Here is a 12,510-nt window from a genome sequence, read left to right on the forward strand (position 1 = left end):
AACTCTTTCAGAGAGTAGAAAGCTCCATCTTTTTCCTGAGGGAGCAGCTGGTGGTACAGAACTGCTAACCTTCTGTTTCTTAGGGTCACAGAGTCAACGAGATCATTTTATATATATATATATATGTATAATTAAATATATATGCTTATTGTATTAGACATTATAAGAAGCCCTTGTGACACATTGGGTTCAGTGTATGGCTGCTACCCAAAAGGTTGGCTGTTCGAATCCACCAGCACATGGGAGGAGAAAGGCGGCACCTGCTGTGTGTGCACATAGTTGCAGCCCTGGAACCGAGATGGAACAGTTCTACCCCTCCCCATAGAGTTGCTGGGAATTGGAATCCACGTTTTTGGCAGCAGGTTTGGTTTGGGATCAGCATTACGCATTATAGAATTGTGTTTGCAGTGTCAGGATATTAGCCTTTGGTGAACCTAGGAAATTTATATGCAATAAAGAGTAATTGGATATTGTATGTCACAGCCCATTTATATTAATTAAAATTTAGGTAGAGATTATTTATAAAGATTATTTCAGCTCAAATGACAGGACTAATAATAAATTTAAAAGCAAAGTGAAATAAACACAATTATTTCTTTATTTTTAAGCTTTGTTTCAATGGCAGTTACCTAATATGATGCATGTTTTATTTGACTCCTAATAGGAATTTGTTTTTCCCAATTGATTGAAAATGTACACTTCCAGACTTTTTAAAAAGATGAAGTAATTACTACTGGATGAAACATTTGGAATCTTTTTATTCTCCTGGCTTTGCCTCCTGTTTTTCAAATGCTGGAGGATATATCTCTTATTTTCTTCATTATGAGTTTGCTCAACTATATCATAATTTGAATTGGCCTAGTATATCTCTTGTATTCCTATATATGTAAAGCATTTACAAGAAAATAGTTACTGAGATTGCTTTATATATTAAAAAAATTCACTGCCATTGAGTCGATGCCAAGTCATAGTGATTCTGTAGGGGAGTGTGGAACTGCCCCATGGGATTTCAAGACTATAACTGTTTATGGGTATAGAAAGCCCAGTATGTAGACACTAATTAGTAAGTATAGAAGGAGCCCTTGTATACAACATCAGCAGTTTTTATCCTACCAGCTGTTTCACGAGAGAGAGAGAAAGAGATGGCAGCCACCAGCCAGAAAGATTACAGCCTTGGGAGTCCATGGGCCGGGCAGTTCTACCTTGTCCTGGAGGGTCTCTGTGTCACACCAACTCAATGGCAATGGGTAGCAAAGATGTGAGAGGATGCTTGTAATAGAGTGAAAAGTTTTATCAGTATCCATATCTGTATGGGAAAGTGAGGCTAAGCATGTAGATTTCCTAATTTTAATAGGTTTGATATCTACAAAATAGTAAGAATACTAAAGGTGGTAATATCATTATGATGCAAGTCAAGACACACAAAATTGTTTCTAACACCTGATTACCTGTATTTGCATCTGTTACTTTATGATGCTATATTATCTTTTAACTCAGATTTATTTTTATATCTTATCTACAACTAAAATTACATTATTTAATTTCTACCTTTTTCTAGTTAGTATAAAATAATACCAGATGTCAGGAGTAGAAAACAATTGTTTGGTCCCATTTCTGTAGTTCAAATGTGTTTTCCTATTTCATATATGAAATGAATTAAGGAAAATGTACTCCGGTCACGATAAGTCATTATATCTAAAACCTAAAATACCTCCAGGATGATAGGAAATTTGATCCACTAATTGCCCACAAAAATGCACACTGGCTACGTGGTACTTGAACAAATTGCTTTGAATTGTGTGCGGGCGATTCAAAGAGATATTGTCTCATCAGTATTCAGCACCACTGTCATGGAGTGGAAAGTAGTGGAGAAGGAAGATGGGAGACAGTGAAAACAAGTGCCCCCGTCCCTGGAGGGCTCGCAGAGTATGTGACCCAGAAACACGTAATTTGCTATTAGAACTATTTAGAAAGTGCCTTTATTTTATTGTGGCCAAATATTTCCTAGTTGATCAAAAGCATTGCTGTGAACTTTGTCACCTGCCTTCCTCACTGTGCTTCAGGTGTTGGAGTTACTAGTTCAGTGATCTCAGGGTTTGAAAAAGTGGGTTTTCAGAGTGCCCTTAGTAACAGAGAGAGTGTGTACTCCAAAGGGAGTCGTAGGCTCTTGATTGCATATCAGAAGTTGGAGTAGTTGTTTTATCTAAATTTGTTTTTTTATCTCTCTTTTATTTTTAAAGTGATCACTATTTATTAAAAATAAGTTAGCTGCCTTCTGATAGGGAAAATAAGAAAGTAAATTTCTTCCCTTTGTTCTGAAACAATTCAGAATGTGTTCTTTTAAAATAAGAAAAATATTTTAAGATGCTCAAAACTGAAATGTCGAAACATCGATGTACATTTTTAAAAATTAAGACTAAATCATTACAGATTAGAAAACACGTTTTCTTCCTTCAGTGGCTCACTTTAGCAAATTTTCAATCTTTAAATGTGAAAACGTACATCTCCTTAGAACCAAACACTTCACCATGATTCTCTCTCTTCTGATGATAGCGTCACTCAAAGAGGACTTTAGAGTATTTTCCTTAAAAGCAGCGCAGCTTACTGGGAGGAATAAAGGTAAGCTTAAAATGGCACCTGCCAAGTAAAATAGTACTAATCTACCTGGCACTCAGTAAATCCAATACTGGTCTCCTTCAGACAAGTATAAGTTATAATTTACTTGTTTAATTATTCTGTAATAATAAGAGTTTCTTTAGCAACCAAAGTAGTCCAAGTATCATGTTTTCTGCAGTAATCTACAAAATCAGTGTGGTCAGATAGCCAAAGCTGTGTCCCACAGTTACAGAAAATGTATCAACCAATATAGCTGAGCCAGTGACTTCTGCTAAGACTCACAGCAGGGTGCCCAACAAGCCAAGGGTCTACAAGCATATTCTTTTGCTCGGCCTAGCTTTGAATGGCAAATCCAATACGGTAGGTCAATGAAGAACTGAGAATACGACAAGTCTTACCTAACCCACCCGTTTACCCAAAATACGGGCATGGGCACAGGCACGTTCTCTCTCTCTCTCTCTCTCTCTCTCACACACACACACACACACACACACACAGAGCTCTTTTCTTTTAAGTTCAAATTTATCACTGGAGAAGTTGAAGCCGCTAATGTTTGTTCTAGTTCCTGGATACATCAGTTGTACACTTCCAAATGTTTTCTCTCGATTTCAGTGTAAAGTGGCTCTTCTTGCTCCCTGGGTTTGGGTATGCATACTCCGAATAGTACCCTGATCTCGGTGTAGGTGGACTGGGTGACAGACTCCTCAGCCAGCTCTTGGCATATGCTTTCTAACGTGGTCTTGTACTCCTGATGGGCCACCACTGTTAGCTCAACCGCCTTGCGGAACTGGTCCTGGGCTCCATCGCAGCTGAGCGTCCGACCACAGTGATCGGAACGGCTTTCTTTAGACCGCGTCCAGAGCTTTGCAGTGGAGAGTACTGACACATGGAATGTGCTGCCCACAGGCATAATCAGTAACGGTGTGCAAAGTGCCCTCCAGCCCACCTTTGGATTGTATCTTCTCACACTTGGGAGAAATAATGGCACATTTCAACTTTTGCGCTCCAGGTGTTTGAGAACTTCACTTGGCCCCAATATGAGTCCGCGTTTGGTCTTCGCCTTGACTGCATCTTTCTGATACATACAATCTTTGAAATGTGCCAGTTCTTTGAGAAGATCCATAACACAGCATCAACTTCCTTACTACCCATCTGGCTGCAGTAATCCTGGGCCCCCGGCAATAAATCTGGGAAACTGGTTGAGTGGAGACTAGGATGGCAGATTTCTGAGTCACTTGCGGCTCAGCTCTGAAAGGCTCTTCTGACCTTCTTTCACCTACAGGAGTGGAACCGGTTCTTCTCTCTCCCCTGAGGGGCTCCTGCTGGAAGGACCACTGCTTTCTACAGCTGCCATGTCAGTTGCAACATTTTCTTGGAGCTGCTGCTGCTTTTTCTCCTGCCGGTCCTTCAAAATAATCTTCTTCAAGGAGGTTGGCTCCTTGGCCTTGGGGGCCTCTTTGCTTCCCTTTCGTTTGCAGCGGGCCCTGGAGAGTAAGGGCTTGTGATCAGTTTGCACCTGAGTCAAGTGGCGGCTCTTCGTCCCGAGGTGGCTTCTTTGGAAAGAACTGGCACAGCACCAACGGAGACCACCCCAGGTTTGCAAGACTGCTGGGCATTCTGGGAGTGCTGCTGCTTCTCCAATGTTGTGAGCATTCTGCCCGAATCCAGCTGGAATTTCACTCTCTTTCCACTGTCTTTGAAATCATTCTGTTGTTGCTGTTGAGATTGAACTTTTGTGGATCTACCCGGCTTCTTCATTCAGAAGCAGCTGCCAGACTGGGGAACTCTTCAGCATCGTCAGTCCTTGGCGGCGCTTGAACTGTCGGACTTCATATTTTCATTTAGATTTTTCTTTCTTTATTTTACTCTCTCTTGAAACTTCATTTTATTCAAGGTTGTCACCTTGTAAATCTTTGGACATTTTCGGATCTGTTGATGGAGCAACTAACTGTCTGTAGGCTTTTCATGGCAGTAACACTTTTAGTGTCTTGGGACAGCTCTGTGGACAATGTCTGCCGCACGGCATAACCCAGTGGCCTCCAGGATAACTCTCTTGTAGATGAAGTTGAAATGGTAGCATCGTTATCCGCTACTAAGTGAGCTGCATTTTGACCACTCTTTCGCCCTCTGATAGTCTGCAAGTGGTTTTATTTTTCTTAGGAAAGAGATGTGGGTTGTAGCGGAGCACAAAGGGCCCCATTTGGGTTGTTTTGGTATCTCTAATGGACCATTGTTCTCTGGACCTTGAAGTTCAGGAAAATGCGCCTTGGTAATTCAAACTCAGTTTGGAGATAGAAACATTATTTTCTATTATTTTGGATTTCCTTTTTGTTCATTTATGATAGAGAGCTGATTAAAAGTCATTTTCTGCATGAAGGTCTATACGATGGGAGCCTTTAGCTGATTTTATATCACATGATATAGTTCTACCAGCTCTTCTCTCAAACTTTGGCCCATTGTATGTCTTTTTCTTGAGCAGACCTTTATTTCCCTGAGGGAGAGGACACGTGCGCTCATTTGGGGGCTTAGTGGCTTGTAAATCTTGGTAACAACTGGACTGATTAAACTCATTCTGGGAGCCAGGCACTGTAAAAACTTTTGTGTAAACTCAAGGGTAGAAGGAGAATAGGTGTAGAGATCAATAGTTATATCAGAAGGTAAATACTAAAGTGGAGAAGTCGAAGGTCCAAAGGCCATCTCTTCTGTGTATATTTTCTACCTCCCTCCGGTTCTCGCGGGAGCTCTGATGCCATGGTGGGTGGTTCTGAGGAGGCCCAGCCTGGAGAAGCCAGGAGCTGCCACAATGGCTGATGGGACAGAATTTGGTTTTCTCTTTGACAGCGAAGAAATGTCCATTGGAAGAATCTGCAAGTAAATATATGCTGGTTATGGCCAAACAGTACGTTTTAGTGTCCCCTTACTAGACCTTTAAACCCCAAACCCAAACCCATAGCCATCCAGTCAATTCCAACTCATAATAACCCTAAATAGCAGCAGTTCTCAACTTGTGGGTCGTGACCCGATAGGGGTCAAACGCCCCTTTCACAGGGGTCACCCGATTTATAACAGTAGCAAAATTACGAAAATAATGTTATGGTTGGGGGAGTCACCACACATGAGGAACTGTATTACAGGGTTGTGGCAACAGGAAGGTTGAGAACCACTGCTATATAGGGTTTCTGAAGTTGTAAATATTTATGGGATCCAATAGCCTCAACTTTCTTTCATAGGGTGTTTGGTGGATTTGAATCACCAACCTTTCAGTTAGCAGTTCAATGCTTCTCCAGCAGCTCCAATCAAATCCACTGCCATCTGGTTGATTCCAACTCATAGCCACAGAGTCAAACTTCTCCATATGATTTCTAAGTCTATAAATCGGCAGAGGCAGACTGTTGCATCTCTCTACTCTGCAATGGCTGATGGCTTTGCAAAGTTCACCTTATGGGAGCAGCCAAGCCCTTTAACCAGTGTGCTCCTCACTGGGGCCTTTTAGGATACTGGAAAGTGAGCAAGGCATTGACAGATCCAGCTTCCATCAGGCAAGAGTACTGATCAAGTCCAGGTCTTCAGAGAGATTAGAAACAGATACCAGGGCGCACAGGAAGTCGATAGTCATTAGCTTTGGGGACGTGATGTTATGCCTGGACAGAGTTCAGTTTGCTAAGCAGCTTCTGATGACTCTGTCCAAGTCTACTTATGATTGGATAAATTTTTCCCATCACTGTCCCAGATTGCATTTGTGTATGTGGAGGCAGCAGAGGAGTAGTAGATGGGGGCTGGGAATTCCCCTAAAAGTAATTATAGATTGACCTGATATATGCGTAGTATATAGTAAGACATATGAGTAAAATTATCATGCACACATGTGTTTATTAGCATGGAAAATATTTATGATATATTAGGAGAAATATAAATTACCAAAATATAAATAGTATTCTCTTTGGGGGTAGAATGTATTTCTATAAAGAATATCTAAAAGGAGAAAATTGAATTGTGGATTAAATTTTTCTTTATTTCTTGGAGATACTTTTTATATAAGGGTTGGAATTTAAGTTTACATCATTAGTGGGGCAAATTATCAAGCTGTTTTCATTTGGTATGATGATGAGAAATAAACAAGGTTTGAATGAGGCACGAACAATTGCCGTGCGAGTGAAAAGAGCCAGTTGAATGTGTAAACTTTTAGCATCATCATTTCCTGTTGCTGTTTAGTTACTGTTTAGTGGTTTTTGTCTTCATTCATTTTGAGTAAGTAGCATCACTGGATTAACTTGATATTATCTTAGGTAAAGGAGAAACAATAGAAGGTGTGTTTGTGAATCTTTAGATTATTTATTTCACTTTAGATTATATTTATTTCACTGCTTTTTCCTATTCCAGTTCAAACAAGAACTCATTTTCCATATTGCCGAATAGGTCTTTTGTTTGCCCTCCAGCATCAAGATAGAAACTATCTGGTTTATTCTAAGGTATCATAAGTGAACCCATAATTGGAGGCAGTTTTCTGTAAACTGAATTGGATTGACACTCATGAAATCAGTAGACAAGAGCGTGAAAGCTGTCCTATTTCCAGTGCTCTGCTTTTGAGCTAGGATCACATTATATCCAGATGAATTCTGCCAGAATTTTCCAGACCTCAAGAGAGGTTTTTCAGCTCCCCTTGTAGCCCATTACAATGTTTGAGAACAGTCACAGTCAGGAAATCCTGCTCCATATCTACCGGTAACCTGAATCCTTCATGGGGTAGTTGCAGGCCATTTCCTCTCCATCTGTCACCAGAAAGGATGAAGAACAGCTGCTTACCATCTTCTCCCGTACTTACAGCCTTATGAACTCTCTGAACCACTGCCCACTCCTCCTCGGTCCTTTTTAGCAGCTTTGGTCCTCTGAGCTCTATTCTGATTTTCTTTTGCTGAACAACTGTTATCAGAATACAGTTATAAATTAGGCTAGATCTAAATCTGATGATTATTTCTATACATATACCATATGTTTAAATCTGTGTATCTCGTTTAGGGTTTACATGTAATCTATTGTTTACTTTAGATGTTAATTCTGCATAAACTTCCATATTGTGCTAATTTTTGTTGTGCTTTTTATGACTGTTCAGTACTTTGGTATTTTGTTTTTACATTTGCATAAAACAACATGGGGCTATATGTGACCTCTTCTGGCTTTCATGTTGCTGCAAGGAGAGGTCAGACATGTCTCCACCCTCCATCTTCCCTTTCCTGCTCTGATATTCACCATTCTTCCACAACACCCTACTTATCTGCAGGTTCAGTAGTTTATGGCAATTACCCTGCCGAACTCACAGACAGAACTCACTTTTATGAGGGCTTATTAATGAAGTTAACGAATTACTAACCACTACGTGCTGTCAGTTTGTCACACTTAGGGGGCCAATGTGTTTCTATACTGCTACAAGCAAAGGGCGTTTACTGTGTGGATCATAAACAACTATGGGTAGCCGTAAGACTAATGGGAATCCCAGAATGCTTAATTATGCTCATATGGAACCTGTACATGGATCAAGAAGCAGTCATCCAAAAAGCAAATGGGAACACTGCATGTTTAAAATCAGGAAAGGTGTGCATCATGATTCTGTTCTCACACAAAACTAATTCCGTCTGTTGCTGAACACATAATCCAGTAAACTGGACTGTCTGAAGAAGGGCACCGGCCAAGAATGGAGGCAAACTTATTCTCCACCTCAGACCGCACAGCCTGCTTGCTGAAGAAGAGGACTTGAAGCACATGCTGATGAAAATAAAGAGTGTCAAACTTCTACACGGGTTGTAACTCGATGTTTATAAGCTCAAAATCCTCAACTGTACTTGTCATCCTGCTTGGATCCACAATCAATGCTCATGGAAACAGCAGTCAAGAATATTTTTTAAATGATGATGGCAACAAATGTACAAATGTGATTGGCACAATGGATGGATGTATGGATTGTGAAAAGAGTAGTACGAGCCGCCAGTAAAATGATTTTTAAAAGAAAAGAAAAGAAAAAAAAAGCATCAACGCACTGCATTGGGTAAATCTGTTTCACAAGATCTCTTTAAAGTAATGAAAAGCAAAGATGTTACTTTGAGGACTAAAGTGCATTTGCCCCATGCCATGGTATTTTAAAAATTGCTTCATATGCATGCGACAGTTGAAAATTGAATAAAAAAGATCAAAGAATGGATGCATTTGAATTATAGTCCTGGTAAAAAATATTGACATTATCATGGGTTTCCAAAAAAAAACAAAGAAATCTGCCTTGGGAGAAGTATGGCCAGTATAGCCAGAATGCTCTGTAGAAGTGAGAGTGATGGATGTCACCTCATGCATTTTCAAATTTAACCAGGAGCCGCCCATGTCTGGAAAAGGACATCATGCTTGGTAACGTAGACAGGAGGGGAAAAGAGGAAGATCTTTAACAAATGGATCAGTGTAAGAATTACAGCAATGGATTTGGGCATAACAATTGTGAGGACAGTGGAGGACCAGGCAGTGTTCTGTTCTGTTGTACATAGAATTGCTATGACTCAGAACTGACTCAACAACACCTGACAACAACAACAACATAATGTTCATGACACTGGAAGTTATATCAATAATAGTTCAAATTCTAGCAGGGTCACTTATGCACAGACTTCAGCAAAGACCTGGAGGTAGACAACCAAAAAGGAAAGACATGCTCAGCCTAAAACAAACTGAAAGAACTAAAAAAGAAAAAACATTCAGCCCTGGAGTTGAAATGTTGAAAGATTATATGGGAAAAACAAATATTGAAGGATACAGGATGCATCAAAATAAGATGCACAGAACAGTCACTAGATCCAAAAGTTGGCATTCAAGGAAAGGTATGCAACAAGGTTGTATCATCTCACCATATTTATTCAATCTGTATGCCGAGCACATCATCAGAGAAGCTGGCTTATATGAAGAAGAAAGTGGCATCCGGATTGAAGGAAGGCTTGTTATCATAGGAACCAGCTTTATGCAGATGATACAACTTTGCTTTCTGAAAAAGAGGAAGACTTGAAAGCCTTGCTGATCAAGGTCAAGGATTATATCCTTCAACATGGATTACAGCAAAATATAAAGAAGACCCAAATCCTCACAATTGGACCAAGAGGTAACATGACCCATGGAGAAAACATTGTAGTTTTCAAAGTTTTTGTCTTGCTGGGACCCACAGTCAATGCTCGTGGAAGCAGCAGTCAAGAGATCAAAGATTCACCTTACCAAAATATTAACATTCTATATTCAAAGCAGTCTGGAAATAATCTCATCCCCAGTGGAAATGCCAATTTGGCAGAGTGATTTAGCAGAGTACATCTAGCAGTGGAAAAGATTGCCTTGGCAAAGATAGACTGAATTCTGTGAGGAAATGGGGGCACATTGTGTGAACTAGTCAAATTGAAACCAATCCATGCAAGCAAATTCTAAAATTGGAAGGAAAAAAAACAGCTGCCATTTTTATTCATGTAGGTTGCTAAGTAACCATGGTCCTGCCAGGTGTACACCTACTTGATCAATCCCTGCCCCTGGAAAATGGGCTGGAGGGTGGTTTCGTTATCAGCTTTGGCACCAGCGTGAAGTCCAGGGTGCTGTGCTGTGCTGTGCTGGCTGTGGGTCATGAAAGGTCCATGTCTAATATGACTCACTCTTACCTCGACCACAATTAGTGCCAGAATCATGCAACATTTTTTATACCTATCAAATAATTATTTAGTCAGTCTCTACTAAAGTGACCATCTTTTTTTTTTTTTGTCTTTCAGCAGACCATAACCCCAGAAACACAATGTGGTTATGCATTGGCCTGCTAACTGCTAGGTCAGCAGTTTAAAACCACCAGCCACTCTGGGGGAGGAAGACCAGTTTGTCTACTCCTGTGAAGACTTACAGTCCCAGAAACTCAGAGACAGTTCTACTCTGTCCCGTGGACTACTATGAGTCGGCATTGACTTGATGGCACAGAGTTTGGGGTGTTTTGGTTTTTTTACTCCAGTAAATGTCCCTACTTAATAATTTCCTTTTAGATCATGAGACAAAGGGTTGTCAAAAGGCAAGTAAGACATAGAGCCATTATAAATACAGCCAAGAAGTACTGGCATTGAAATAAGGTGGGAGTGGGTGCACTGTACCTGGTAGTTATTGAAAACTGAGTAAAGACAGCATACTCAGGTTTGTTGACAATTCTTAAATGTGAATTCGTGCCCTGAAACTGTTCACAAAAATCTCCCCAGAGTCAACTGTAATTCCCAACTTTGTCAAGGAAATTCATCAGATTTGAAGATGTGGTTATAACAAAACCATAAAACTTTGCTAAAACCAAAGAATTGATTATAGGATGAATGAATGATTCCATTTTTTTCTATTGAGTTTGCATTCCTCTTTCAGACGTTATCTTTGACATTGTAGTTCTGATACATTTTTACGTAATTAGTCTTTGTACTTGCTTGTGTGAATTAGTTAAAAGTCTACAGAGAAGATCATCCGGTTTACATTCAATGATTAATACACATTCTGACTTATTTCATTCATTGCAACCCCCTCAATGCAATCACCCATCTCACTTCCTTCCTGTGTTTGCGGCATCCATTTCTCTTTCTTTCCTAACCCTTTTGAATTTTGTCTGTGGATAAATGCTGCCCTCTTGTTCCTGAATTACCTACTGTTCTAAGATGTGTCCACTCCAATAGAGTTATTATTTCACTTATTGACCCATCTGTTGTTTGGCTGGCAATTTGAGGTACAGAGGTGAATTCAGTCCATTTTCAGACTCGACGGGTGGCCATCCACTACCGGGTTCCACCAGCCTTTATCTCACCAAAAAGTCGACTGTCTTTCCTGATTTTGGAGCAGTCTCTGTCAGAGCATTTGGCAGCAGTGGCCTGGTACCACCTTGGTGTCTGTTTTGGAGACTGATATTCGAGTGGTCTATCAGCCCATTGCATTAATTGTTCCCACACGTCTTCAAGTTTTAGCACTTCTTGTTCTGGACAGGAAGAGACTAGTAGTTGCACCTCAGCTAGACAATACAAGTTTGGAAGACTCTAGTCACTGTTCATCAAAGTAGATGTTGTGGACTATTTTATGCCAATTGACTTTGGATGCTGTTGGGTATTAATAATATGTGTCAGATAAAGTTTCTGATATTTTATTTTGATATTTATTTTTAAATCGTGTGCTATGTCAAATGTTAATTTTAAAATGTAGATAGGAGTAGCAAATAGCTTGGCAGTTGAAAATGCATATAAGGCTAAGTCAAAAAGTACTGCTACTAGGATTCTGGTTCTGATAGATGTGCGTGTATTCCGAATGAAACCTGTTTGAACATGTCCCTGCAATTAGTGGATTGCAGTGGCCAAGTTCACTCGGTAATATACTTTCCGTAGTTTCTTTAGGACGCTTCAAAAAATTCCTGTCAAAATGGTCGTTTCTGAGGGGATCTGCTGGGCCAGCTGAATTCTAGGCAAAGTGGTCAGCTAAAAAACTATGGAAATTTATTTTGGGGATTCAAATGGGTTAATATAGAGATTCTCAAAGGACACAGGCCCATCAGTAGGTTTTACTAGAGAGAAGTTTTAAGAAAATAGAAAATGGCTTTGATGATTTAAAAATCCAGGAAAGTAGTATTAATTGAAGAGGGCAGAATTCTTTATGAAACGGTTAGAGAGATGGAAACATTACCCTCAGTAGTGTATAGGTCTAGCTTCAGAATTTGTTGAGAAACAATAGCTTCATATTTTGAAATGTTTTAATAAAGGTGTCCATGATTATATAGTCATACTTTTTGACTGATTTTGTAGATTAAAATTGCTTAATCACAAGTAAGATGGTAAACAAGCATTGAGACAATATAGGCTTTAAGTGCTCTTCTTTGAAATACTTCCC

General features: G+C 39.9%; 1 protein-coding gene and 1 pseudogene across 2 annotated transcripts in view; one reads left to right on the plus strand and one right to left on the minus strand.

The window, feature by feature from the left end:
- XRCC4 (X-ray repair cross complementing 4) overlaps window positions 1-12,510 on the plus strand; it is a 297,968-nt gene that overhangs the window by 109,055 nt on the left and 176,403 nt on the right. The gene's annotated exons all lie outside the window — the stretch shown is intronic.
- On the minus strand, window positions 382-10,317 carry LOC142438801 (selenocysteine insertion sequence-binding protein 2-like; annotated as a pseudogene).

The sequence above is a fragment of the Tenrec ecaudatus genome, chromosome 2, assembly GCF_050624435.1.
Source record: "Tenrec ecaudatus isolate mTenEca1 chromosome 2, mTenEca1.hap1, whole genome shotgun sequence".
Classification (NCBI taxonomy): Eukaryota; Metazoa; Chordata; class Mammalia; order Afrosoricida; family Tenrecidae; genus Tenrec; species Tenrec ecaudatus.